This window comes from Castor canadensis, chromosome 2 (genome assembly GCF_047511655.1).
Source record: "Castor canadensis chromosome 2, mCasCan1.hap1v2, whole genome shotgun sequence".
In the NCBI taxonomy this organism is placed as follows: domain Eukaryota; kingdom Metazoa; phylum Chordata; class Mammalia; order Rodentia; family Castoridae; genus Castor; species Castor canadensis.
The window spans coordinates 180,666,180-180,692,654 of record NC_133387.1 but is presented as its reverse complement, the minus strand read 5'-3'; the positions used below and the strand labels follow the sequence as shown (position 1 = coordinate 180,692,654).

Sequence of the window (26,475 nt, the reverse complement as noted above, 5' to 3'; positions counted from 1 at the left end):
AGACCTCCAGTGGTTACCTTTCCAGAGAGGGCAGGGTCCTGGTTGGTGGTGGGGCTAACTCCCTGGCTGTCCCCCTTGAGTGTTCTCTGTGGAAGTGCCCCTCCTGTCCACCATGGTAGCAAGTTCAGGATACAGGCCCCAGTTGGGTGGGGCCCTCTCTGAGAGCAGCAATAAGGTCATGATGTCTCTTGTCTTCTCTCCTGTTAGTAAGGTCCTGAACATATAGACATACAGACATAGCCATACATATAGACATGGCTGGCTGTATTACTTGGTTCAATGACTTTTTTCCTTTCAACCACAGACTTTGAGTTTTTTACGAATATCTGGGGCTGACTGAGTTAGAAATTTATCTTTGAGGAGAACCTCTCTCATCTGTGACTCTGGGTCCACTGTGGTATGCTTTCTGATAGTGTCCTTAAGATGCTGCAGAAAGGTAAGGGTTTTCTTCAGGGTGTTGCTGTAAAGCAAAGCTGTTATTTCACACTGACACCTGACACTCTGGAGAGCAGATCTCTGAGTCGTTCTGGGCCTCAGTTTCCTTACTTGAAAAATGATGGATCTGGTCTAGGTTAAACTACTTTCTTTCACTATGAGATGGCTGAAGTGACATTAATGCCACTTATCTTCCTTACCATTTTTTTTTTTGATTTAGCAATGCTGGGGAATTGAACCCAGGACCTTGCACATGCTGGGCAGACACTCTCCCACTGAGATTAGCCTCATCCCCAAATATCTTTTTTTTCCTTTGGCTGTACTGAGATTTGAACTCAGGACTTTATGTCTGCAAAGTGGCACTCTACTGCTTGAGCCATATCACCAGCCCCTTTTAGTGTGGATCTGTCAAGGAGACTGCCTGTGCCCCTGTAGGTATAGGCACATTTATTCCCTCATTTTCAATGCCACTAGTATTGGGGCTCATTGTAAATGGTAATCTTTTCCAACCTGAGTGGCCTGGGCCAGAACCCATTGCTTTTCTAATGAGGAGAGAGTGTGGTCTAGTAGAAGCATAATATCCTTTTATGTCAATTCAAAGGTTTGGATCACAGAGATAAAGGCTTGAATGTATTTGTCTGGGCATCAATATAGCTGTCCAGATGTTTTTTTAATTTCCCTTGGATCTGATAACTGGAAGGGGACATAAGACTCGCCCTCTTCCTGCCATTACTTGTTGAAGGGGAAGCACCCATTAGGAGGTTCTGAACATTAGGGTGACTTAGAAGGTAGGGCAGAGGGTGGAGCAGGGGTGGGGGGGCCTTGTCATTGATAAGGGGCTTTTTTGGTCCTCTTTTCCATGTTTATCCTGTGGCTTACAAAGAATGGCCAGCGTTTGAGTATCTAGAGAGCAATTATGGAGCCAATCTGGGTGGTCTCAGAGATGAAAGCAAATTTGTATAGGAGACCTCAGTTCACTTTTTTCCCTTTTATAGAAAAGGTCTAATTGGAGTATGGTATTGTAATTTAAGGAACCCTGTGAAGGCCACTTCTCTTGGTCACCCAAGGCATAGTGAGGCCAGGCCTCAGTACAAAGCTCCCAACATCTGCAAGCCAGAAGACTGGAAGGTGCAGGTCCCATCTAGAAAGAACAAAATGCTAGGATCCTGCCTTTTAGCTAACAGCAGGCAGCCTCTTTAATAAAGGTTACCTTTTTAACAAAGGAATAAATTGTCTGTAAAGTTAGAGAAGGGCATTGAGAGGGCATCCCAGGGCAATAACGGTATTGCAAGGGATGACTAGTGCTAATATTTGGAGGAAAACTTTATGCTGAGGCCAAAAGTATAGGAAATTTTAAATGAGAAGTTTAGAGACCACAGTAATGCCCATTTTGCTATTTCTGGGGCTATAACCTTGAGCTAACAATTAGCTTACAAGGGCTGGGTTGGTCAGGCCCAAGGCCAAGGTGTGGCTGGGAACTGGACTTGAGTAAAGCACTGTTGCCCCCTCCCACACCCGGGATGAGCACTCCCATCCTGCAGCCTGTCGCCCCCTCCCCCCTTCCTGTGTACTCACGCCTGTGCACATTTATTCTAGGGGAAGTGGTGGCAGGCCACTGCCACCGCCATGTGCAGCTGGCGGCCTAGGATGTGTTTTGGGTCCTCTCTATGGGTTCTCTTAGCTATGGCAGGTGTTCCCTTTGTGTCCAGGTGCCAGCATCCCTGTGCACGAGCATGCCCGTTTGTTTTCCCTCCTTCCCTTGTGGGGGCAGAGTTAGGGCATGAGTGTGGTGCCACAGTTTTTTTTTTGTAAGTGCTTTTGTCTTGCTGGTGCGTAGCAGCTGATTTAAAGTTGCTTTGGACTGAAAGGCCTGGCAAACTAGTTGGAATAACTTAAATCATAAGGTACCATGCTATAAGCTTTTCATGGGAGGCAGGGTCCCAGTAAGCCCAGGGAGGGGAAGGCAGACAGAGATAAAGGACACGTGGTGAGACCATGGAGAGAGCAGAAAAGGTGTCCTGACATCTTAGGTAAGGGAGGGGAAGGCAGAACCTGGAGGCATGACACACGCCTATGGGATTAGTGATCACCTGTGCCTCTAGGTCACTCCCATTGAGTGGTACTGGAACACTTTCAGCAACATGAAACCTCCACTCTCTGGTCACTGTCTCAGGCAGAAGGGGCATTAGACAGGGGAGAAAAGAGAAGCAGTCGTCAGATGCCATAATCAATCAGGACTCCCCCAACATAGCATGAGGCATACCTGAATAAATCCCAGTCTTGGTCTCAGCCCACAGGGAGGGAGCATGAGCTCCCAGAGAGCCAGAATTGCCTTGAGGCCAGAGTTGGCAAGGAGCGGCTGGCTTGACACCATGACGGGAAAGTCCCTCAGGAAGATAGGAAGAGACAGGCAGCATGAGCAGTGCAAGGAAGTCTGCGTACATGGGGAAGGAGGATTTGGTTGGTTTAGAAGCTGGCTTAGAGGCTAATAGAACCTGCGCAGGGGAACAGGAAGTAGAGAGGGAGGGTTTGGTGTGGACATAGGAAAAGGATTGAGCATAGGGTATTTCAATTCACCAGCATGCTCACAGAAATTGTATAAATCCCTTAAAATATTGGGATCAAAAAGTGCCATTCAGTGGCCATTTGGAGGCATTGTCTAACAGATACTGGGGCCAGGCCTGATTACAGAGAAAAATGAGATCAGGTGTTAGGCAAAGGGGCCCAAGGTTGGCCAGGAGACATCCCGGGGGGCGTCTGAGGGAATTTGGGATGGTCCAATCTCCATAGTGAGGCCTGAACTGAGGAGAGGACATGACGGGCGTCCCAAGATATCAGTTCCTCAGGAGAGAGTAGAGGTGGGACTCCCAGGAGGGACATCTCCATCACCAGGGGCCCACAGTCCTAGGAGACCTGGTCCCCAGGGATGAGAGTGAGCTGAGACCTGGCACTAGGATTTTGAGGAAATGAGAAAGTGAGATCATGGCTCTGCATGTGAGGAAGACTCACTGAGAGAGGACCTTGAGGGAGGATTGACTGGTGGTAGATGGTGATTGGAGGTGTGCTGGGATGGATCAAATTCCCTGTGAGCAGTGAGGGCATCTTCTAGGATTGGGGGTCCTGGCGAGGCAGCTCTAATCCTGGAGAAAGGGAATGGGAGTTTAAACAGGGAGAAAGAAAGACAGTGGGATGGTAGGGGGGGAGGCCAAGAGAGCAAGGTCAGTGCCAGGAGTGCACCCGATCCGAGTCACAGCACCAAAATGTTAGGAAAAACACCACTCACAAAGAAAGCACACGAGAAAAGTCTCACGTCCAAGAGCAAGGTTTAATGGCAGGCTCGAACTGCCAGGCTGGCTGGGGAAAGATGGCGCAGCCCAGACTTTGGGCTAGGCGTGACTTTTATAGAAGAGGGAGGTTAAGGAAGTTAGCACATGTGTGGGAGTCTCCAGTAGGGATGGAGCTTGTCTTAGAGCATGGGAATTTCTGTTTAAGGGTGGGGCTGTTGTTAGGGGTGGCTCCATTTCTCAAGTGAGGCCTGAGGATAAAATGGCCACCAATTCACAAAATGGCGACATTACTGTTCTATCAAAACCTAGGTCTAAGATTTAATGAAGCCATACTTAGGAGTATAGTAAATATTTTTGAGATGTTGAAAGGAAAATGTTTTCATGCTCAGCTATTTATAATAACATGCAAAGCAGGATTTTGAATATATGTTCAAACCTTCCAGCAGGTCTGAAAAAAAAAATACCAGGAGTTGTTTGAGATGGATGTTACACACCTTTTCAGTTGATTCACACCTGGAATCTTACAGCAGAAGTACAACCCAGTGTGTTTGGATACTGCAGCCTCCTCCTCCATGTTTTCATAAAATAACTGAATTGTTATGAATAAGCAGGTTGGTTTGGAAGCAACAGTTAATTAATAAATGAGAGAACACACAGGTCTGCCCTCCTGAAGGTAAATAATCTCAAACGTGAGTGTTCAGGTAATGTTATTGTCTATTAGGAAAATTAATTCATTCAACAAATAATTTTGGTTGCATAGTATGTATCAGGCATTGAGTTAGGAGGGAGGATATCAAAGTAAGCAATATCAAAAAAAGTAGGGTAGGGGTACAGCTCATCTGTAGAGTGCTTGCCCAGCATGTGCAAGGCCTTGGGTTTGATCCCTAATACCAAAAAAGAAAGCATGCAAAAAGTTTAAAGTGTAGTGAATATTTTAGTAGGAAATGTACAGAAATGCTATAAGGTCATCAGTCATCAGGACCTAACACAGCCTGAGAAAATTCTTCCAAAAGGATGTAATACTTAACCACTTAACCAGAGGTCTGAAGGTGACAGCAGAAGAGGGTTATAGAAAGAAAAAATTGAGGGAAGATGGTTCCAAGTTGAAAGAGCTTGGGCCACCCAAGACACTGAAGAAAGTCCAGCCATGTGGAGTCTAGAAAGAAGACTAGAAAGAGATGGATAGCAAGGCGAGGCTGGATTCTGGAGAGTGTCATAGGCCCTAGAAAGAGGTTGGCTTTATCCTAGAGCCATGGGAAGGCACTGGACTGGATTTGTATACGAGAAATGCCAGCCAACTTCTCTGTGCATGGATGGGTGGTTGTGGATATAGATTTGGGAGTTAGCAGTACACAGATGTAAACAAGAGCCATGAGGAATTCACCCAGAGAGTGTGTGCTGAGTGAGAACAGGACCAAGGACAGCATCTTCAGGAACCTATGGAGATCAAGGAGCAGAAGCTGAACCAATAAAGACAAGGAGAAGGAACCAGAGAAGGGAGGCTATCCTGGAGAAGCCTGGAGACCTTGGGAGACCCCTGCAGAGAGGGGGAGCTGCCAGTAGTGACAAATGTGGCCAGGAAAACACACAAATCTAGGGCTGAGGAGCCTTTAACACATCCAACACATGGAAGGTACAAGTGAGCTTGATGAAAGCATGGAGGGGGGTGGTGGTCAGAGGTGGCAGGAGCAGAAGCCAAGTGACTAGAAGTGTACACATGGTGGGGAGGGAACAGAGAGGCTCTTCCAGAAGTACTGCTCCAAATGTGAAGATCGACATAGCCAGTAGAAGATGACAAGGAATAGGTCAAGGTAGGACATGTTTTTTTAAACATGACAAATTCACAGATTTCAGTACTGAAGGAAATGACAAATTGAGGAGAGGATGGAGAAAGTCCAGATGGAGGTCACAGAGAAGCCTGGAAAGGCCGAGTTTCAGAACAAGGAGAGTGAACGATTTGAACAGAAGGGAGAAAGTCTGCCCACTGTTAGGGGAGATAGGGAGTGAAGCATGGACACCCATGATTTTGGAGGCGGGGTGGAGAACTTTTCTGTCTGGTGACCTTTATTTTCTCTGTGAGGGCAAATGGTACTAGGGACCATCTCTTCCTACACGCTCACTCTGAAAACTTAAGGTCCTTTTTAAAGAGGAAGTTTTAAATACTATTCATGGAGTTGAGAGAGGAATAGAAAATTCTTAAAATCTTGTACTTTTATTAATAGACCTAGGCAAATAGAATTCATGGCCAAGATAGAATATCAAAGTAAGACACTCACTGTGAAAGTTCTGTCTAACAGTTGTTGTTGGGTGCACTAAAGATATGAATTTAAACTAAAACTGTACCTTTTGCTCTAATAAACATTTTATGATCAAATCTAATGGCTAGGTGAATTGAAATAAGTCACCCAGCATATCCACACTTAATGTTTTTATCTGAGCAGTCAAATGAATACATAACCACTAATTGTAGTAGGATCATATTAAAATTAGATAGCTTAATAAACTTTATAGATCTGGATGATAATTAACCCAAGAACCTGAACTTAATTAGATACTTGTATTAAATGCTGGCAAAAAGCAAGTGCTTTCTTTGATATCCATGATAAGTGCATAATAAATATCACAGCATGATCCAATAAGGATATACACAAATAGAGTTAATGATGTTTGAAGAAATTAAACAAGGTAAATAAATCATAGTCATATTCATCTGGAGCACAACCTGGGGGAGGGGAAGGCACAGGAAAATACAGTCCTTCCTTTGTCTCAATGTCAAGAAGCAGAAACCACTGACCTGAACCCTAAAGAGTTAATCCTCCTCACTAAAACCTCCTTTCTATAGGGCTGTTTGTGAAAGGACGAAGCTCTTGTCCTCTGGGAGTGAACACATAAAGCACTGGGAAGGCTCCTCCAGAGCAGGAACTGAACTTGGCATTCCTATGTCTCAAACTACTGTTTTCTTTCTTTCCCACCCAGGTGCATAGACAGGAAAATGGGGATGTACTGCTTGGACCTGACAGAAAATGTCCTCCAGGAATCGTAGCACTCCTCAAGATCTCAGCTCCTTGGGAACATTCTCTGTTACATCCCTCTTTTTTTTTCTTTTATTATTCATATGTGCATACAAGGCTTGGGTCATTTCTCCCCCCTGCCCCCACCCCCTCCCTTACCACCCACTCCGCCCCCTCCCTCTCTCCCCCGACCCCCTCAATACCCAGCAGAAACTATTTTGCTCTTATTTCTAATTTTGTTGTAGAGAGAGTATAAGCCATAATAGGAAGGAACAAGGGTTTTTGCTGGTTGAGATAAGGATAGCTATACAGGGCATTGACTCACATTGATTTCCTGTGCATGTGTGTTACCTTCTAGGTTAATTCTTTTTGATCTCACCTTTTCTCTAGTTCCTGGTCCCCTTTTCCTATTGGCCTCAGTTGCTTTTAAGGTATCTGCTTTAGTTTCTCTGCGTTAAGGGCAACAAATGCTAGCTAGTTTTTTAGGTGTCTTACCTATCCTCACCCCTCCCTTGTGTGCTCTTGCTTTTATCATGTGCTCAAAGTCCAATCCCATTGTTGTGTTTGCCCTTGATCTAATGTCCGCATATGAGGGAGAACATACGATGTTTGGTCTTTTGGGCCAGGCTAACCTCACTCAGAATGATGTTCTGCAATTCCATCCATTTACCAGTGAATGATAACATTTCGTTCTTTTTCATGGCTGCATAAAATTCCATTGTGTATAGATACCACATTTTCTTAATCCATTCGTCAGTAGTGGGGCATCTTGGCTGTTTCCATAACTTGGCTATTGTGAACATCCCTCTTAATAATTGTCCTCTATAGCAAAGTTGGGCATTTAACCTGGAACTCACAAGTGCGTGAAGCTCCCCCACTCTTTCCTTCCTTCCCTCCTTCCTTCCTTCTTTCCTTCTTTCCTTCCTACCTACCTTCCTTCCTGTCTTCCTTTCTTCCTTCCTACCTTCCTTCCTTCTTATCTTCCTTCCTTCCTTTCCTTCTTTCTTTTCTTTCTTTCTCTCCCTTCCTCTTCTCCTCCTCCTCTTCTCTCTCTCTCTCTCTCTCTCTCTCTCTCCCCCCCACTTGAACCTAGAGCAGCATATACACTGTGTACAATACTATACCAGTAAACTATACCACAACCTTTTTTAGATCCAGAGATCTCACTATGTTGCAATGATTCCATGGGTGGCTTTGAACTCGGGCTCAAGTGATCTTCCTGACTCAACCTCCTGGGCAACCGGGACTGTAAGCAGGGACCACCATGTTCTGCTCACTTTTCTTTTTTTAAAAAAATGCATTCACCTTTGTTTATTTATCTGTTTGCTCATTTTAAACTGTTGTGTCATGGTATGATTGATGTACAAAAACTGCATGTATTTAATGTGCACAATTTGACAAGTTTGGACACTTACAGACCTGTGAAACCATCACAGTGAAGGAAACAGACATATCCTCGCCTCCCAAAGTTTCCTTGAGCCCTTTGTCTTTGTTTTTGTGCGGCAATTCTAAGTAAATTACAATGACTTCAGACTTGGTGCAGCTATGAAAGTGCAAGAGTTCTCTCCTAGGGGAAATGCAAAAACTACTGGCATTGCCTATATTGCTATGTCACATCACAGTAAGGAATCACAAAAGCACGGAGGAACATCAACATGATCTACCCTCCTTCTGAAGGTCACCTTCCCCACCCTTGGGAATCATGAGTACCTTCAGTCTCATAGGCCAACACTAGCCGTCCTGGGGCCTGCAATACTCTGACCATCCCTCTCACCCTTCCTTGTTATATTTCACGGCAAGACCCAACAGTTATGCAGATGACATTGGATATTGTTGGGAGGGACCACAACTCCCTTCCCCTTCCTCATTCTTATGTGAAAATCCAGCTGACCACATTCTTCCTGACTGTCTTATTGGACCTGACCTTGCCATGATCTCATTCTTCTTGACCTATATTGATTTAATTACTCAGAAATGTCAGGCTCATCCTTGCTCAGTGCCTGTGAGAGATGTTGATACTTTGGATGTACTTGATGAGTATTCCAAGGAAAGATAACCACTTGGGTAGCTGTCCTCTTTCTTTACTTCTTTCCTAGGATACCCATTCCTGGCTCTGTGGGACTCTATCTGGCCTTAGACAATGCTATCCATGATTTGGGCTGTTTATTTTTTGGGGTTTTTTGTTTGTTTATTTTCTGGAGACAGAGTCTCACTATGGCATTGAACTCAGGATCCTCCTGCCTTAGCCTCCCAAGTGCTGGGATTTTAGCTATGTAATACCACGCGCAGTGCTGGGCTATTTACTTATAATGAGGGTTAATTACATGAGTTTGGGCACTGGTCAGAGCTGGCTTTGAACCCTGCCTTTTGCCACTGTCTAAGTTGGAAAATGAGAAATTTATTAAGTTTTATGGGCCTCATTTTAATCATTAGTAAAATGAGAATAAAGCCAGCATTATGGTAGCATTTTCACAGAACCAGTGAATTCTCAATCTAGCTGTTAATAAGAGTCTACGATTTGATGTTTAACATTTATAGTTGTACAACGAAAGGGACCATGACTCTTGCCCTCATACTGTAAAAGATATTGCCTTATAGATATTAAGGGCTCAAGGTAAAGGGCATTTTATTTCTCTTTCAAATGGCAAGTAGAACTCTGTACCTAACTTCCCAGACAGACATGAGCTGTCAACCCATATTTATTTGAGCTAATATATTTTGACAATCTTATTCTGAGTCTTGAATGACCCAAGGTGAAATGCCACCCATCTTCAGTTAAATAAGTCATTATGAATCTCCTACACATATCTAAACATAGCTGAGAAAAGACTAGTATTCTGGCATTTATGTTTTCCATAAATGTGCCATAAATTAAAAGGAAACATTGAAATTTCACTCCTTTTGCTTGAACTGTTAAAAGACAAAATTACAAAAAAAAAAATCTGGTTTGCAGAGCTTCATTGCTTTTATTTGCAATTCTAGAATTGGGTAGCAGGATGGACCAAAACTAGTTGCGAATGCCCCACCCTACCACATAGACAGGTAATATTTATAGTCAAAGAAAGCACATGATGCAGAGTCAGGCTGATTGGTTACAACTCCTATCTGTCTTATTTGAACATGCTGCTTGGAACAATTGACTGCCTGTGATTGGCTGAGACTTGGTACAATCTATTTACACATCAAGTTAGGTTACAGTTCTCTCTGTGCAAAGAAACCTTTAGGATAAACTTAGCATATGTACAGAGGCAACTTTAGACCAAATTTAACAAACCTATGTGTGTTAAGCATTCTACAAGGTCTCAGCCACTGTGCTACATGAAAAATGCCATAGGTATGAGTTCTGCCTAGTTAGCCTACCTACAACAGCTTAGACTTGCTCACACCAGCTTAGCCTAGACTAGTTTGGAGTCTAGTGGGGAGAACCCACTAACAGAGAAAAACAAAGAAATTGAATAGGCTGCTATGTGCCATGAAACAAACAGGTTGGGGACCAAGGCCTTGACACATGTGCCTTTGAGGGAAACTAATCCAGAGTTGTCAAAGTACTCCAAAACCATTTTAATTTATATTTTTTAAAAACTGTACACAGCACCCTGCAAGCTAGAGTAGTGGTGGAAATACCTGGTTTGGATGGGGTTACCATTTCTAACCCAGCACCCACAGGATAAGAAGCTGGCTGACAATTAAGGGAAAGAGAAGGGAGACTTTGCTGCATAATGACAGGAGATTCTGAGCTTGGAAAGCCCTGGGCATGGCTCTGGGAGCTGAATAAATAAAAGGAGAGGCCAAAAGAAGCATAAAGAGAGAAAGAGGCATTTCCTAAGAAATGCTATCTTATTTCTCCTGTTGCCTCCCAGAGTATTTTGGGAGCCCATTCAAAAATGCTTGGAGAAAGTAGCCAGTTACCTATTTAACAATTTAGAAAGTGATATTTATTAAATCAAATTAGAGTATAATGACTTAGGAAGGACATTTCCGGTCTGGTAACCTGAATTGGTCATTTAAATTATACTATTATTTCTAAATGGTTCATCACCATCTTTAGTATAGAAAACTGCTACATCTTAGATCTCTTTGTTAGGACCATCTGGATATTCAGCAGGCAGAGGCACCTCTAATATTTAGTAAGTTTTTTCTTTTAGGATAAATTGTAATTCAGCCATAGCTTCCATATTCTTTGATGGTTTTTTTGCAAACAATAATTGTAAATTCTTTACAGTTAAAAAAAATTATAAATCAAAATGTTTTTGGAGTACCTTGATATCACTGTTGGTATGACTTGGATAAGTTTTCTCCAATGGCCCATGTGTTAAGGTCTTGGTCCCCAGCCCGTGGCACTTTCTGGAGGTGGTGGAACCTTTAAGGCCTAGTGGGAGGAAGTTAGGTCACTGCAAGGGGATTGTAGGACTCCAGCCTCTTCTTCCTCTTCTTTCTTTGCTTCCTGGCTAACATGAAATGAATACCTTGTTCCACCCCCACGTGCTTCCCACCACAATATGCAGCCTTGCCACAGGTCCAAAAGCAATTGGACCACCCAACTTTCTGAAGCCAAAATAGTTGATTATCTCAGATATTTGTGATGCTGTTGGAAAACCAAGTAGCCCAACTGCTATCTTCACTGTTCTGCTCAAATCAAGCTTCTTATTTGGCTAGGTCAGTTTGACCTGCTATGGCTTTTTGCAGATTGAAATCTCTCTCACCTACATTGCTGGAGAGATGTGTACTCACAAACTACAGAGACTGAGCAACAATATCCTGAAAGTTCTATGTCCTCTCTCTGTCACCCCTCCCCTGTCCTAGTCACCACCTATGCTGTGGTGAAAGGCAGTCTGCTCTGTTTCAGGCCAAAGAAATGACCTTTAGTAGCTGGCACTTATACAGTTGGGACATTCTTGATGCTCCAGAGTAGCAGGCTGGTTTTTCTTCCTGTTCACTTCCACTTATTCCTCTCTGAGCCCTTCCTCACTTGTCCTCATCAGCAGTGTTAACACAGACCACTCACATTGACTTAGATGCACTTCACTGACTTTAACAACAAATAATAGATCCTCTGAGAGGAAAGAACTCTTTATCACCTTCCTTCCTGGGTCTTTAAAACATGATAATAGTAATGATAATGAAAGCAATGACCTTGAATGAAAGCAGTAACTCATTTATTGCAAATGAGTTAATGTGTGTCAGGTACTTCTTCCTGCTTGACATACATGAAATAGGTAATAGATATTAAATATTAGCCAGTGTTATTAGTGCCATTATTGTGGATTAAGCATATACCTCAGTCCCAGGGTACTATGCTGAATCCATCCCATGTGTAATCTCATGGAACCATTGTGACAATCCATGGGGTAGTAGATGTCACATGCCCATTATACAGATGAAAATGAACATTTCAAGAACTCAAGTGCTCAAATTCATACATCTGATGTATTTTGGGACTTAGATTCAAATCCAGTCTCAAGTGGTAGAGTACCTGCCTAGCAAGTGCAAAGCCCTGAGTTTCAAACCCCAGTTCCACCAAAAAACAAAACAAGGCTGGTGGAGTGGCTCAAGTGGTAGAGCACCTGCCTAGCAAGCATGAGGCCCTGGGTTCAAGCCCCAGTACCATCAAAAAAACCAAAACCAAAACCAAAAACCAAAGATACAGGCTCCACAACCTAAATATCTATTCTATAAGCTGACTGCATTTATCTTCAGGCAGGAATGATTTAGAGCTAGCCCTCATAAAACTTTGGGGTATCAATAAGCTGAAAGATTATTCTCTTGGACTTAACACTTCTTTAATGAAGACTTCTTAAATATATTGGCTTATTATACATGAACTGCATCTGGGTGGGGTGGAAGGAGAAATAAAAGGACAACGAGAAGAAATATTCATTGAGCATATATTCATGCAATTATCTTTGAGTATATGAGTTTATTACCTTCATACATGTGTATGTGAGCATATATATGTCTGTGTGTGTATGTGACTATAAACTCCTTAGGATTTCTTTTTTAAATTTTTAAGATCTCTCTCTCCATCCCTCCCTCTCTCTCTATCTCTCTCTCCCTCTCCACAAGGTCACTCAGTTAGCTATTGACCAATAGAAAATTCAGAATTCAAACCCAGGTTGGTCTGGTCATGGAGCTCAGCCTCCTGCCTGTGCATTTGTGCTGCAGTTCCATACCCTACAGCACTGCAAGTGCTTGAATAAGAATTTCATATTTCCACTAAGACACTAAAAGGGCTTATCAAAAGAGGTCAGGAAGGTAGCTTCCTTAGAGACTTGTCAGAGAAAAAGCTAGACAGTCACATTTGGGGGATGTTTTTCCAATACAGAACTGCCCAGAGGTGTGAAGATAGATGGGCTGACCTCTTAGGTCCTTTCCAGTCGCAGAGCTCCAGGATTGATTTGCCAATGAAAATGTCAGGCCTTTTCTTACAGAAAATGATGTATGATGGTTTGAGTACATTCCCCACTTCCATCCCCACCTCCTTATAGCTGATTAAAAAGCAAAGATTAAACCAGCAGAAGCAGTGGGAAGGAAGAAATTCTCTAGAAGTGATGAGGTTTTCCTGAACAAGACAATTGGGGCAGTGGAGAGAGTGGAAAGGAAACTCAGGAGTCTGGAAGGACCCACCAACCAGGTAGAAGGGGGTAGACAAGTGAAAGGACAGATGCAATTGAGCTATGAGGGCTGTCATTTTGCATTAATCAACAGTCAGGAAGCATAAAGGATTTATAATCTTGAAAGGAATATGTTCTAACTAAATAAAGAGAATGGATACATATGAAACAATTTGAGAGCCATGCATTTTTAACCAGGAAATAAGAGGTCAGCCTTAAATCAGAACTCAATCAACTGGGTACTCCTTCAGTGTCTACTCTGTGCCAGACACTGTTCTGGGTGTAAAGGGTACAGAAAAGAGCAAAACAGACCTGAATTGCAGCCCTTTTGCACCAGGCAGAAAATAAACAAGATAAGTAAAGAAAATATGGGGTTTTCTAGGCAGTTTTGAGCACTGCATAGAAAATAAAGCAGAAAAATAAACAGGAAAACTCAGGGCAAGAGTAGGAAGTGGTAACATTTGATGGGGTGACAAAGGATGCCTCACCAAGAAGGAGACACTGAGTGAAAGAGCCGAGGAAGGAAGGGACTGGTAATGAAGAACCAGGTGGAGAATGCTAGGCAAGTCAGTGTCATGCAAACTCGTGAGTGGGGGCCTCAGGAAACAGTGTGGATGCCCACTCAGAGTCAGAGTTAACAGGGGTCAGATCAGGCAAAGCCCTGTAAAGACTTGAGAGGGATTTGGCTTTCACATGGAAGGAGATAGGAGCCACTCTAGATGACTGAGCAGAGGAGGGGTGTGATCCAACTTGCATGGTAACAGGGCCTCTCTGGTGCAGGAGCCAGTATACAGAATATGCTGTACTCAGGAACGGGAAAGCAGGGAAACCAGTTAGGACCCTGTTGCAATCATCCAAGCAAGAGATGATGCTGGCTTGGATCATGGTAGTATTAGTTGCAGAGATTGGAAATGTAATCAATTTCTGGATATATGAAAATGCTGTCGATTTTAATATGGAAAGGAGGACATCTTGGGGAAAGGAAGAAAGCCTTTGCTGATTGTCTCTCAGTGTTTCTGCCACATCTTGTCATCTCAGCCAAAAGAGCAGTGAGGCTGTTAAGACTAATCGTGTGACAAGCGAACTGCTGTTGGGCGGTTTCCACTGAGACACGCTGGAAGAACAGGTTCACTTCCTGTAGCTGCAGGTGCTAACCTGTATTTGCATCAAGCACGGTGCTGGTCACATTGTATGGAAATACAGAGACATAAGGCCCAGGTCCTGCCCACAAGTAGCCCTTGGCCTAGTGAGGAAAATGGGTGCTTAAACAATTCCAAGGTATGAGCGGAAGCACAAAATAGGGCCTTTAGCTCAGCCTGCAGGAAAGAAGGTGACTAGGGGGACTTGAAAGATGTGGGTATTGACCAGGGGCAACCAGGGGGAGGATATTCCGGACAGAAGGGCAGCAGGTGCAGAAGCAAGGAAGTGTGACAAAGTATTAGGGGGGCTGGACCTATGAGGACTGTGTGCAGGTGGATTAGTGGAAGAAAGCCAAGGCTCACTTGAGGTCACATCATGCTGGCAAGCCATCGTCTACCCAGTGCTTATACTCACAAGCACAAAAGGGAGGATTCATCCTCACTCCCAGAAAAATCTGCCCCAGGGACAAATTTTTATTCCTGACTTGGATCATCAGTGTCTTTATATATTAAATGATGTCTGGGTAAAGCCAGAGACCAAATACCTAGCTCTAAGTCCTGCCTCTGCTACTTCTCTGGCTCTTAGTCACCATTTTTGTGAGCCTCACTTTGTGTATTTGCAAAGTAGAGAAATAATAACACATGCCAGGCAGTGCTGCTATGAAAATGAAATGAAGTATGTCTGCAAAAACATTTCCTAAAATGTCCAAGGATTACTTTTGTTTTAAAACTGAGTAGCTGAAAAATATTTGAGAACTCTCCTCATACCACTCTCTGCTAACATCTTCTATCCCATAAATTGCTCTCATGGCCTCATGGTCACTGTTCAGGTTCCTAGCACACCAGCAACTCACTCTTTCTATTTTACCCAGTCTACAGCAACCTCCTGTCTTGTCTCTCTTCTCTACATTAAGTTTAGATCACTACATCTTAGTCTTCTCTTCCATTCTACCTGGTGTTCATGCCACACCTTCTCCAGCCTCAATCCTCTCTCGCACATGGCCTTGTCTCCTATTTCAGCAAGAAATGGGTCACTGGCAAGAACTTCTTCTTTCTCCCACCTCCGTCATAATCAGCATCAACAATCAAGCCTCTCTATCTCACTTATAAATACTCTTCCCTTTGGGAAGAGGGCATCTCTTTTTGCTTTTCAAGAGACTCCCTCTACCACACTCTGATAGACACAGAGACACACCCTACCTTCTTCCTACTCAGTCTCTTTTCACCTTTGGAACCTGCTGCATCCAGATCCCCCTCTGTAGATTTAATCCCTTGCCTTCTATTAGCTCATTGCCTTCAGCCTATAAATATATCAAGACTGACATTGCAATGAACTTCAGGCTCCTACCCAATTGTGGTCTGCTAGACATCTCTCCTGGAGATCTGCACATGGACATAAACATGGTCTCCACTAAACATATCACTGCCTCAAACTTCCAAATTAGATCCTTTTTCATTTGTTTTCTCTCTCCATAGTGAGTTTATCAGACTCTAACCTCTCCCTTCTGAACTACCTCAGACCTCAGCTTCCTGGTATGAAACTATTACAGTCACATCTAGATTGATCTTCTTGGCTTTGGTCTTATTTCCACCTTTCTCTTTACCCCATATCCATGCTCTACACTGTCACTGAATAAAGTGTGTTGGTCTGTACTCTGTTATTATAACAAAACACCTGAGGTAGGCTAGGCTTCAGAAAGAAAAGAGGTTCATTTAGCTCACAGTTGGGGAGGCAATAAGTCTGTGATTGACTGACTCCAGTGTTCAGTCTCTGATTAAGGTCTACTGGCAGATGTCATCATGGCAAGAGCACATGTGGGAGAAAAAGATAATACCACCAGATAGGAAACCAGAAAGCAATTCCAGGGTCGGTCTTAACTTTATGACAGCTTATTCTCATGAGAGGTCAGGGATCCCCCATAGGAGCTACTTCAATCTTTTTCCAGGCAGCTCCATTAATGACCTATGGACTCTCATTAGCCCCACTTCTTAAAGGTTCTACCACCTATCATACAGCCACACTGATGACCAAACCTACAGCACAAAAATCCTAAGAGGACACACTCAAACCATATCCAAAACACAGCAGAAAATAACCTGGAATGCATTCTGAGTGGGCTACTCCCAGTTTAATACCCAAATCAAAGTGATTCCCTACATGGCCCTTAAGATTAGGGCCCTCCTTTAGCCAGGGATGGTGGTGTATGCCTGTAATCCCAGGCACTCAGGAGGCTGAAGTAGGAGGATCTTGACTTCAAGACCAACCTGATCTATATAGTGAGACTCTTGTTTCAAACCACCTCCCCAAAACCACAACAGAAACAAAAAGACTAAGTTCTTTCTTGACCTGGCACTTCCAAACCTGTCAAATCTCATCTCCTGCTCCTCTCCACATCATCCCTTATATTTTTTTATGTTGGAATTCTAGAAGGCCCTTCACATGGCCCCTGTCTTCCCTCATGGTGTTATACATCAGCAAGGTAATAAGGAGACCTCACATGAGAGATCAATGTGCTTCCTTTATTACTGAATAAGTCAATACTGCAGAAAGTGCTTCCACCTGCAAACAAGGGTACTCACTTCCTCCCTGAGAACCCCAGAAAGAGATAAACACATGGACCCTGTCACCAGCTCATTCCCAGCAGGAAGAGAAGAGAGGTAATTCTTCTCCAGTTTACTAATCAGAATTCACTCTTCCCCTCCCCATCAGGAGGAGAAGTAAAGGGAGAAAGAGAGGGGCAGGAGTTGATCACAGAGCTTGCTCCATATGCAAATGAGTCACAGGAGTGTGAGGGGCCACCCAAGGGCATTCCCTGATCCTTTCTCCCTGATCCTTCACCTCCCTGATCCTTTCTCAGGTTGTGTTGACGCCCTAGAATATTCCTCCCCTATTTCTTTTTTTTTTTTTTTCACTTTTCTTTTATTATTCATATGTGCATACAAGGCTTGGTTTATTTCTCCCTCCTCCCCTATTTCTTCACCTACCTTGTTCATCTTCCAAGACTTAGTTCAGACTTTCCCTCCTTCAGAAGCCCTTCTTGAATGCCCAGTTAGAGACCCCTTCTCTGTGCCCACAGGTCCCCTTCAGAACACTTACCTTAGTATTGCTAACATCTGTTAATGTGCAGGTTTTCCTTAAGGGAAAGCGCTGTGACATTAAGTTTTCTACTCCCAGTACCCAGCATGATCACTGAAATATAGAGGGTACTTCTGTGGACTAAGCAGAGACTATCCACATTGACCTGTTCATCTGGTGAATGACTTTTTAAAAAGCTGACTTTAAGGTATTGAAGGTTTGGGGGGAAAAGTCACTGGGAGTCAGTCAAGATAGATTTCTAATTCTAGACCTTCCACTTATTAACCATGTAACCTTCCTCAAATTATTTTGTCCTTACTAAATCCCAGTTTTCTAATGTGTAAATGAAGATAATAGGGCCATCCTTCCATAGTGTTGTGATAATAAAATAAGACACTATAAAATTACTAGGCATAGCATACACAATAAATAAATGGGAGTTATAGTAAAGTATATTCCACTAAAAATGTTTAGTTGAAAGAATACAGCAATGAATAACAGTATAATTCCTACCCTCAAGGAACTTAAGGGTCGAGAGAAAGAGGTTCTCATGACTATTTTGTATATCCAGAATTCTACAAGGGTTTTGGTGCCTCTGAACAAACTTTTAGTTTATTCAAAGATGATATTTATCTCGACAGACCCCTGGCAAACCTGACTAAAATGAGGAAAGAGAACACACAAATTAGTAAAATCAGGAATGCAAAAGGGGAGATAACCACAAACATCATGGAAATCCAGGAAATCATCAGAGACTACTTCGAGAACCTATATTCAAATAAATTAGAAAATCTTAAAGAAATGGACAGATTTCTAGATACATATGATCTTCCAAAACTGAACCAAGAGGACATTAATCACCTGAATAGATCTATAACACAAAATGAAATTGAAGCAGCAACAAGACTCTCCCCAAAAAGAAAAGTCCAGGACCTGATGAATTCTCTGCTGAATTCTATCAGACCTTTAAAGAAGAACTGATACCAACCCTCCTTAAACTGTTCCATGAAATAGAAAGGGAAGGAAAACTGCCAAACACATTTTATGAAGCCAGTATTATCCCTAAACCAGGCAAAGACACCTCCAAAAAGGAGAACTACAGGCCAATCTCCTTAATGAACATTCATGCAAAAATCCTCAATAAAATAATGGCAAACCGAATTCAACAACACATCATAAAGATCATTCACCACGACCAAGTAGGCTTCATCCCAAGAATGCAGGGGTGGTTCAATGTATGAAAATCAATAAATGTAGTAAACCACATTAACAGAAGCAAAGACAAAAACCACTTGATCATCTCAATAGATGCAGAAAAAGCCTTCGATAAGATCCAACACCATTTCATGATAAAAGCTCTAAGAAAACTAGGAATAGAAGGAAAGTACCTCAACATTATAAAAACTATATATGACAAACCTACAGCCAGCATTATACTTAACGGAGAAAAACTGAAACCATTCCCTCTAAAATCAGGAACCAGACAAGGATGCCCACTATCTCCACTCCTATTCAACATAGTACTGGAATTCCTAACCAGAGCAATTAGGCAAGAAGAAGGAATAAAAGGAATACAAATAGGTAAAGAAACTGTCAAAATATCCCTATTTGCAGATGATATGATCCTATACCTTAAAAACCCAAAAACCTCTACTCAGAAGCTCCTAGAAACCATCAATAGCTATAGCAAGGTAGCAGGATATAAAATCAACATAGAAAAATCATTAGCATTTCTATACACTAATAATGAACAAACTGAGAAAGAATATATGAAAACAATTCCATTTACAATAACATCAAAAAAAATCAAATACCTAGGTGTAAACCTAACAAAGGATGTGAAAGACCTCTACAAGGAAAACTATACACTTCTGAAGAAAGAGATTGAGGAAGACTGTAGAAAGTGGAGAGATCTCCCATGCTCATGGATTGGTAGAATCAACATAGTAAATGTTGATTTATACTCCCAAAAGTAATCTACATGTTTAATGCAATTCCCATCAAAATTCCAAAGACATTTATTAAAGAAATTGAAAAATCTACCGTTAAATTTATATGGAAACACAAGAGGCCACGAATAGCCAAGGCAATACACAGTCAAAACAACAATGCTGGAGGAATCACGATACCTGACTTCAAACTATATTACAAAGCAATAACAATAAAAACAGCATGGTACTGGCACAAAAACAGACATGAAGACCAGTGGAACAGAATAGAGGACCCAGATATGAAGCCAAACAACTATAACCAACTTGTCTTTGACAAAGGCGCTAAAAATATACAATGGAGAAAAGATAGCCTCTTCAACAAAAACTGCTGGGAAAACTGGTTAGCAGTCTGCAAAAAACTGAAATTAGATCCATGTATATCACCCTATACCAATATTAACTCAAAATAGATCAAGGATCTTAATATCAGACCACAAACTCTAAAGTTGATACAGGAAAGAGTAGGAAATACTCTGGAGTTAGTAGGTATAGGTAAGAACTTCTCAGCGGAACCCCAGCAGCACAGCAACTAAGAGATAGCATAGATAAATGGGACCTCATAAAACTAAAAAGCTTCTGCTCAACAAAAGAAATGGTCTCTAAACTGAAGAGAACACCCACAGAATGAGAGAAAATATTTGCCAGCTACACATCAAAGGACTGATAACCAGAATATATAGGGAACTTAAAAAACTAAATTCTCCCAAAACTAATGAACCAATAAAGAAATGGGCAAGTGAACTAAACAGGACTTTTTCAAAAGAAGAAATTCAAGTGGCCAAAAAACACATGAAAAAATGCTCACCATCTCTAGCAATAAAGGAAATGCAAATTAAAACCACGCTAAGATTCCACCTCACCCCTGTTAAAATAGCCATCATCAGCAACACCACCAACAACAGGTGTTGGCGAGGATGCAGGGGAAAAAGGAACCCTCTTACACTGCTGGTGGGAATGTAAACTAGTACAACCACTCTGGAAAAAAATTTGGAGGCTACTTAAAAAGCTAGACATTGATCTACCATTTGATCCAGCAATACCACTCTTGGGGATATACCCAAAAGACTGTGACACACGTTACTCCAGAGGCACCTGCACACCCATGTTTATTGCGGCACTATTCACAATAGCCAAGTTATGGAAACAGCCAAGATGCTCCACCACTGACTAATGGATTAAAAAATGTGGTCTCTATACACAATGGAATTTTATGCAGCCATGAAGAAGAACGAAATGTTATCATTCACTGGTAAATGGATGTAATTGGAGAACATCGTTCTGAGTGAAGTTAGCCTGGCCCAAAAGACCAAAAATCGTATGTTCTCCTCATATGTGGACATTAGATCAAGGGCAAACACAACAATGGGGTTGGACTTTGAGCACATGATAAAAGCTTTAGCACACAAGGGAGATATGAGGATAGGTAAGACACCTAAAAAATTAGCTAGCATTTGTTGCCCTCACCGCAGAGAAACTAAAGCAGATACCTTAAAAGCAACTGAGGCCAATAGGAAAAGGGGACCAGGAACTAGAGAAAAGGTTAGATCAAAAAGAATTAACCTGGAAGGTAACACACATGCACAGGAAATCAATGCGAGTCAACTCCCTGTATAGCTATCCTTATCTCAACCAGCAAAAACCCTTGTTCCTTCCTATTATTGCTTATACTCTCCAACAAAATTAGAGATAAGGGCAATATAGTAAAGAGGTAAAGAGGAGGTGGGGGGAGAGGGAGGGGGCGGAGTGGGTGGTAAGGGAGGGGGTGGAGGCACAGGAGAGAAATGACCCAAGCCTTGTATGCACATATGAATAATAAAAAAATAAATAAATAAAAAAGAAAAAGTAATTAAATGAAAACTGGATGCTCGATGTTTACTTTCACAATGAGTTGATATAATTGTGGTCACTATTTCCCACTGCACAGAACAGAACTTCACCCTGTTTCCTATCATTTCTCACTCTGTTCCACGCTGGCCTCTTCTCCATTTGTGCCATTATGCTCCTCATCTGTGTCAGGAATCTGGAAATTCTTCCCTCAACATAACCATAGATTACTCCCTCAGCTCCATCAGGCCAGCGCTCAAGTGTCATTTTTTCAGTGAGCTATCCCCACCTATCTCATTTTAAATTGCACTCTCTGCTCCTATCCCCTACCTTGGCTTGGGTTTTGAAACATTTCTTCACATGTATCAATCATGTGCAAGACCATGTACTGTATTTATTTGTTTGTTTTCTTCAGCGATAAAGGAAAGAACATATATCAGAAACTCAGATCTACATAAAGAAAGGAAGAGCATCAGACAGTGAATAAGTGAAGACAAAATAAAAACTTCTGCTTTTCTTATTACAAATAAAAATAATAGCAAGTGTATTCAATTGCCTATTCTTATGTATAAGTTAAGTGAGTGACAGCAATATTGAACTTCAAAGAGGGAGGAATTATGAATATTTTATATGTTATAAGTGACTTACACTACTCATGAAATAGTACAATATTATTTGAAAGTGAATTTGGATTAATTGTAAGTATATATTACAAGCCATATGGCAACTACTAAAATTTTTTTTAAAGAAGTATAATTGATATCCTGAGAAATGAATGAAAATGCTCAATTAAAACAAAAAGCACAAATAAGAACAAAGAACAATACAAGCAATTAGAAAATGGTAACAAGTATGGTGATGACAACTCACCTACATCAAAAATTACCTTTGATGTCAATGGCCTAAAAATAGCAATTCAAAGATAATAATAGAGTAAGTACAAAAATTCACTTTAAAGATAGGATACACACACACACACACACACAAACACACATATTAAAAACTAATGGGGAGGAGAAAAATAGCCCATGCTTGCATTAATAAAAGAGAGATGCAGTAGCTATAATAAGTCCAGCTGGAGCAGACTTCAAAGTCAGAAAAGTTAGTGAGGATAAAAAGGAGCATTACAAAGTAGGAAAGGTTCACTCTCTCTCAAAAACGTAGATGCAAAAATATTTAACAGAAGATCAACTGATCAGCAATTAGATTGAGCAAATTAGCAAATCCAAAAATTGGAATCCAATAATATATGAAAAGAATTACACACTACGATGGAGTAGAGTTTATTCCACGTATGTAAGGCTGGTCCATTTGATTTTTAAAATTTTATTTGTTTTTTCAGCTTTTTTTATTATTGTTGTACTGGAAGTATATTGTGACATTTAACAAAGTTCTCACAATAGATCATAGTTGAATTCACCCCTCCATCCTTCTCCTTTACTCCCCTCCTCGTTCCTGGAATATTTCAACAGGTCTCATTTTTCCATTTTCATACCTGAATACATGATATTTCCACCACATTCACTCTTATGCCCTCTTTCCCTACATCCTCCTCCACTCCCACTGGTGCTAACCTCCAGACAGGAGCTATTTCACATTCCTGTTTTCCATTTTTGAAAAAAAGACATTTTTTTGTTTGTTTATACAGGGAGTTTCCTTGTGGCATTTTCATATGTATATGTATTGTATCCTGAATTGGTTCACCTCCCTCATTTTTCTCCTTTATACCTTAGTCCCCTTCTTTTGGTGATTTCAACAGGTTTAAAAATTCTATATTCATTCTTGTATAGAAAGTACATCAACCATATTTGAGAATCAACAAGTGTACCCTATCATACCAGCAGACTGAAGGAAAAAAACCATGTAATCATACCAATAGGTGAAGAAAGAGCAGTTGACACATCCAGCACCCATTCACGATTTTTTTAAAAAGACACTCCTAGAAAACTAGGAATAGAGGGGATGTTTCAACTAATAAAGTATTGCTACTAAAAACTACAACTAACATCATACTGAATGGTAAGAAACTAGAAGCTTCTGGCTAAGATTACAAAGAAGACAAGGGTGCCTCTTCTCGCCACTGCTTTTCAACATTGTACTAGAAATTCTAGATAACCAACAAAAAGCATATAGATGGGGAAGGAGAACACAAAACTGTCTGTTGCTGTGCGGAAAATCCAAAAGAATTTTTAAAAATCCTAGAATTAATCAGTGATTAAAACAAGGTTGCAAGACACAAAGTTAATATACAAAAGTCATTCATTTTCCTATGTATTAACAATGAATAAGTGGAATTTGACATTTATAAACATATTACCATTTCTATTGGTACCCAAGAGTGACATAGATATAAATCTAATGAAATGTATACAAAGAGTCATTTAAGAAAATTTATAAAACTGATGAAAAAAGACCTAAATAGAGAGACATTCACTGTTCACCGATAGGAAAACAGAAAGTATTGTGTCATGCTGGGCACTGGTGGCTCACACCTGTAATCCCAGCTACTCAGGAGGCAGAGATCAGGAGGATCACAGTTCAAAGCCAGTCCAGGAAAATAGTTCTTAATACCTAATCTTGAGAAAACCCATCACAAAAAAGCACTGGTGGGGTGGCTTAAGGTGTAGGTCCTGAGTTCAAACCCCAGACTGCAAAAAACAAAACAAAACAAAAAAAGTACTGTGTCATGACAGTCAAAAGGTGTCAGTTCTTAGTAAGATGACTGTAATTCATGCCTGTAATCCTAGCTACTCAGGAGGCTGTGATCAGGAGGAGTGCCATTCAAGGCTAGCCTAGGCAAAAAATTCAAAGACCCATCTCAATGGAAAAAAGCTAGATATGACCATATGTGTCTGTCATCCCACCTGTGCTGGGAAGTCTAAATTAGGAGGATCCTGGGCCAGGTTGGCCTAGGCAAAAAGTCAGACCCTATCTCCAAAATAACGACAGTAAAAAGGGCTAGAGGCTGACTCAAGGAATAGAACACCTGTAGAGAAAATCCATAAAGCCCTGAGTTCAAAGTCTAGTACTTAAAAAAAAAATCTCAGCTCTTTCCAGCTTTGTCTACCAATTAAACACAATCTCAGTCAAAACCCCAATAACAACGACAGTGTGGTACTGGCTAAAGAACAGACAAATAGATCAATGAAGCAGAATCAAGAACCTAGAAATAGACCCATACAAATACAGTCAACCAATTTTGACAAAGGAACAAAGGTAATACAGTGCAACAGAGATAGTATTTTCAAGCCAGGTGCCAGTGGCTCATGCCTGTAATGCTAGCTACTTGGGAGGTTGAGATTGGGAGGATTACGGTTCCTGGCCAGCCCAGGCAAAAAATGTTTGCAAGACCCAATCTCAATGGAAAAAAGTTGAATGTGGTGGTGCTCACCTGTCATCTCTGTAATACAGAAGTGTAAAACAGGAGAATCTCAGTCCAGGTCAGCCGGGGCAAAAAAGAGAGACCCTATCTCCTAAATAACCACAGCCAAAAGAGCTAGAGGCATGGCTCAAGCAGTAGAGTGTCTGCCTAGTAAGTGCAAGGCCATGAGTTCAAACTTCAGAACTGCCAAAAAGGATTTTTAAAAGATAGTATTTTCAACCAATGATGCTATAAAACTGGTCACACACACACACACATACAATGAATCAAGACTCCTGACACAGATCTTGCACCCTTCATAAACATTAACTCAAAATGGATCATAGTCCTAAACATAAAACACAGAACTCGAAACTCCAAAATGTCTAGGAAGAAACCTAGAGGACCATGAATATGGTGTTGACTTTTGAGATACAAAGGCAAAGTCATCATCCATGAAAGAAATAATTGATCAGCTGAACTTCATAAAATTAAACACTTTTACACTGGGTATGGTGGTACACTCCTGTAATTCCAGCACTCAGTAGGCTGAGGCAGAAGAATAGTGAGTTGAGGCCAGCCTGGGCTACATAGTAAGGCCCTGTGTCAAAAACAAAAAAATTAAAAAAAAAACACACTTCTGCACAGACACTGTTAAAAGAAAAAGACATGCCACAGACTGGAAGAAAATTCTTCCAAAAGGCACGTCTGATCAAGGACTCATCCAAAATATGTAAAGAACTCTTAAAATTCAACAATATGAAAACAATCCAATTAAAACATTGGCAAATTACTGAACAGATACTCATGAAAAAGCTACACGGATGGCAAGTAAGCTATGAAAACACATTCCGTGTCATCAGAGAAGTGCAAGTTAAAACAACCAATTACTACTACACACTATTAAAATGGTCAAAATCCCAAAACCCTGGCATTATCAAATGCTGGTGAGGATTCAGAGTAACGGGAAGTCTCATTTGTCACTGTTGGGGATGCGAAATGGTGCAGACACTTTGGAAGCCAGTTTGGCAGTTTCTTACAAAACTAAACATATTCTTACCATATGATCTAGCAACCACACTCTTTGGTTATATATCTAAACTTACGTCCACCCGAAAACCTACACATGGATGTTTTTAGCAGCCCTGTGCATAATTGCCAAAACCTAGAAGCAACCAAGATGTCTTTAGGTAGCTGAGTGAATAATCTGTGGTATGTCTGGACAATGAAATATTAGTCAATGCTAAAAAGAAATGATGTATCATATTGCTAAGTGAAAGAAGTGAAAAGGTTACATACTGTGGGACATTCTGAGAAAAGGCAAAACTATGAAGACAGTAAAAAGATGAGTGGCTGCATGGTTAGCAGGGAGGAAAGGATGGATATGTAGAACTCAGAGGATCTGGGGGCACTGGAACCACACTGTCCAATGCTACCATGGCGGGTACATGTCATATACTTGTCAAAACCATAGAAAGCACAAGCCCAAGGCTGAAGCCAAATGCAAACTGTGAACTATGGGTGATAAGAATGTGTCCATAAGTTCACTGATTCTAACAAATGTCCCACTGTGGGCTGGATGTTGATAGTGGGGTGGGTTGTGCACATAAAGGGATGGGGGTATGTAGCTACTTTCTGTACTTCATGCTCAATTTTGCTGAGTACCTAAAGTTGCTCTAAAAAAAAATAACGTTTAGGAATTGAAAGAGAAAAGTGGCTTGCCCTGGATTCCCTGGCTCT

General features: G+C 41.4%; 1 long non-coding RNA gene and 1 other non-coding gene across 2 annotated transcripts in view; one reads left to right on the top strand and one right to left on the bottom strand.

The window, feature by feature from the left end:
• LOC141420887 (uncharacterized) overlaps nt 1–26,475 on the bottom strand; it is a 57,928-nt gene that overhangs the window by 10,895 nt on the left and 20,558 nt on the right. The gene's annotated exons all lie outside the window — the stretch shown is intronic.
• Trnaa-agc (transfer RNA alanine (anticodon AGC)) lies at nt 12,271–12,343 on the top strand. The gene has a single exon. It is a non-coding gene; the product is annotated as a tRNA-Ala (tRNA).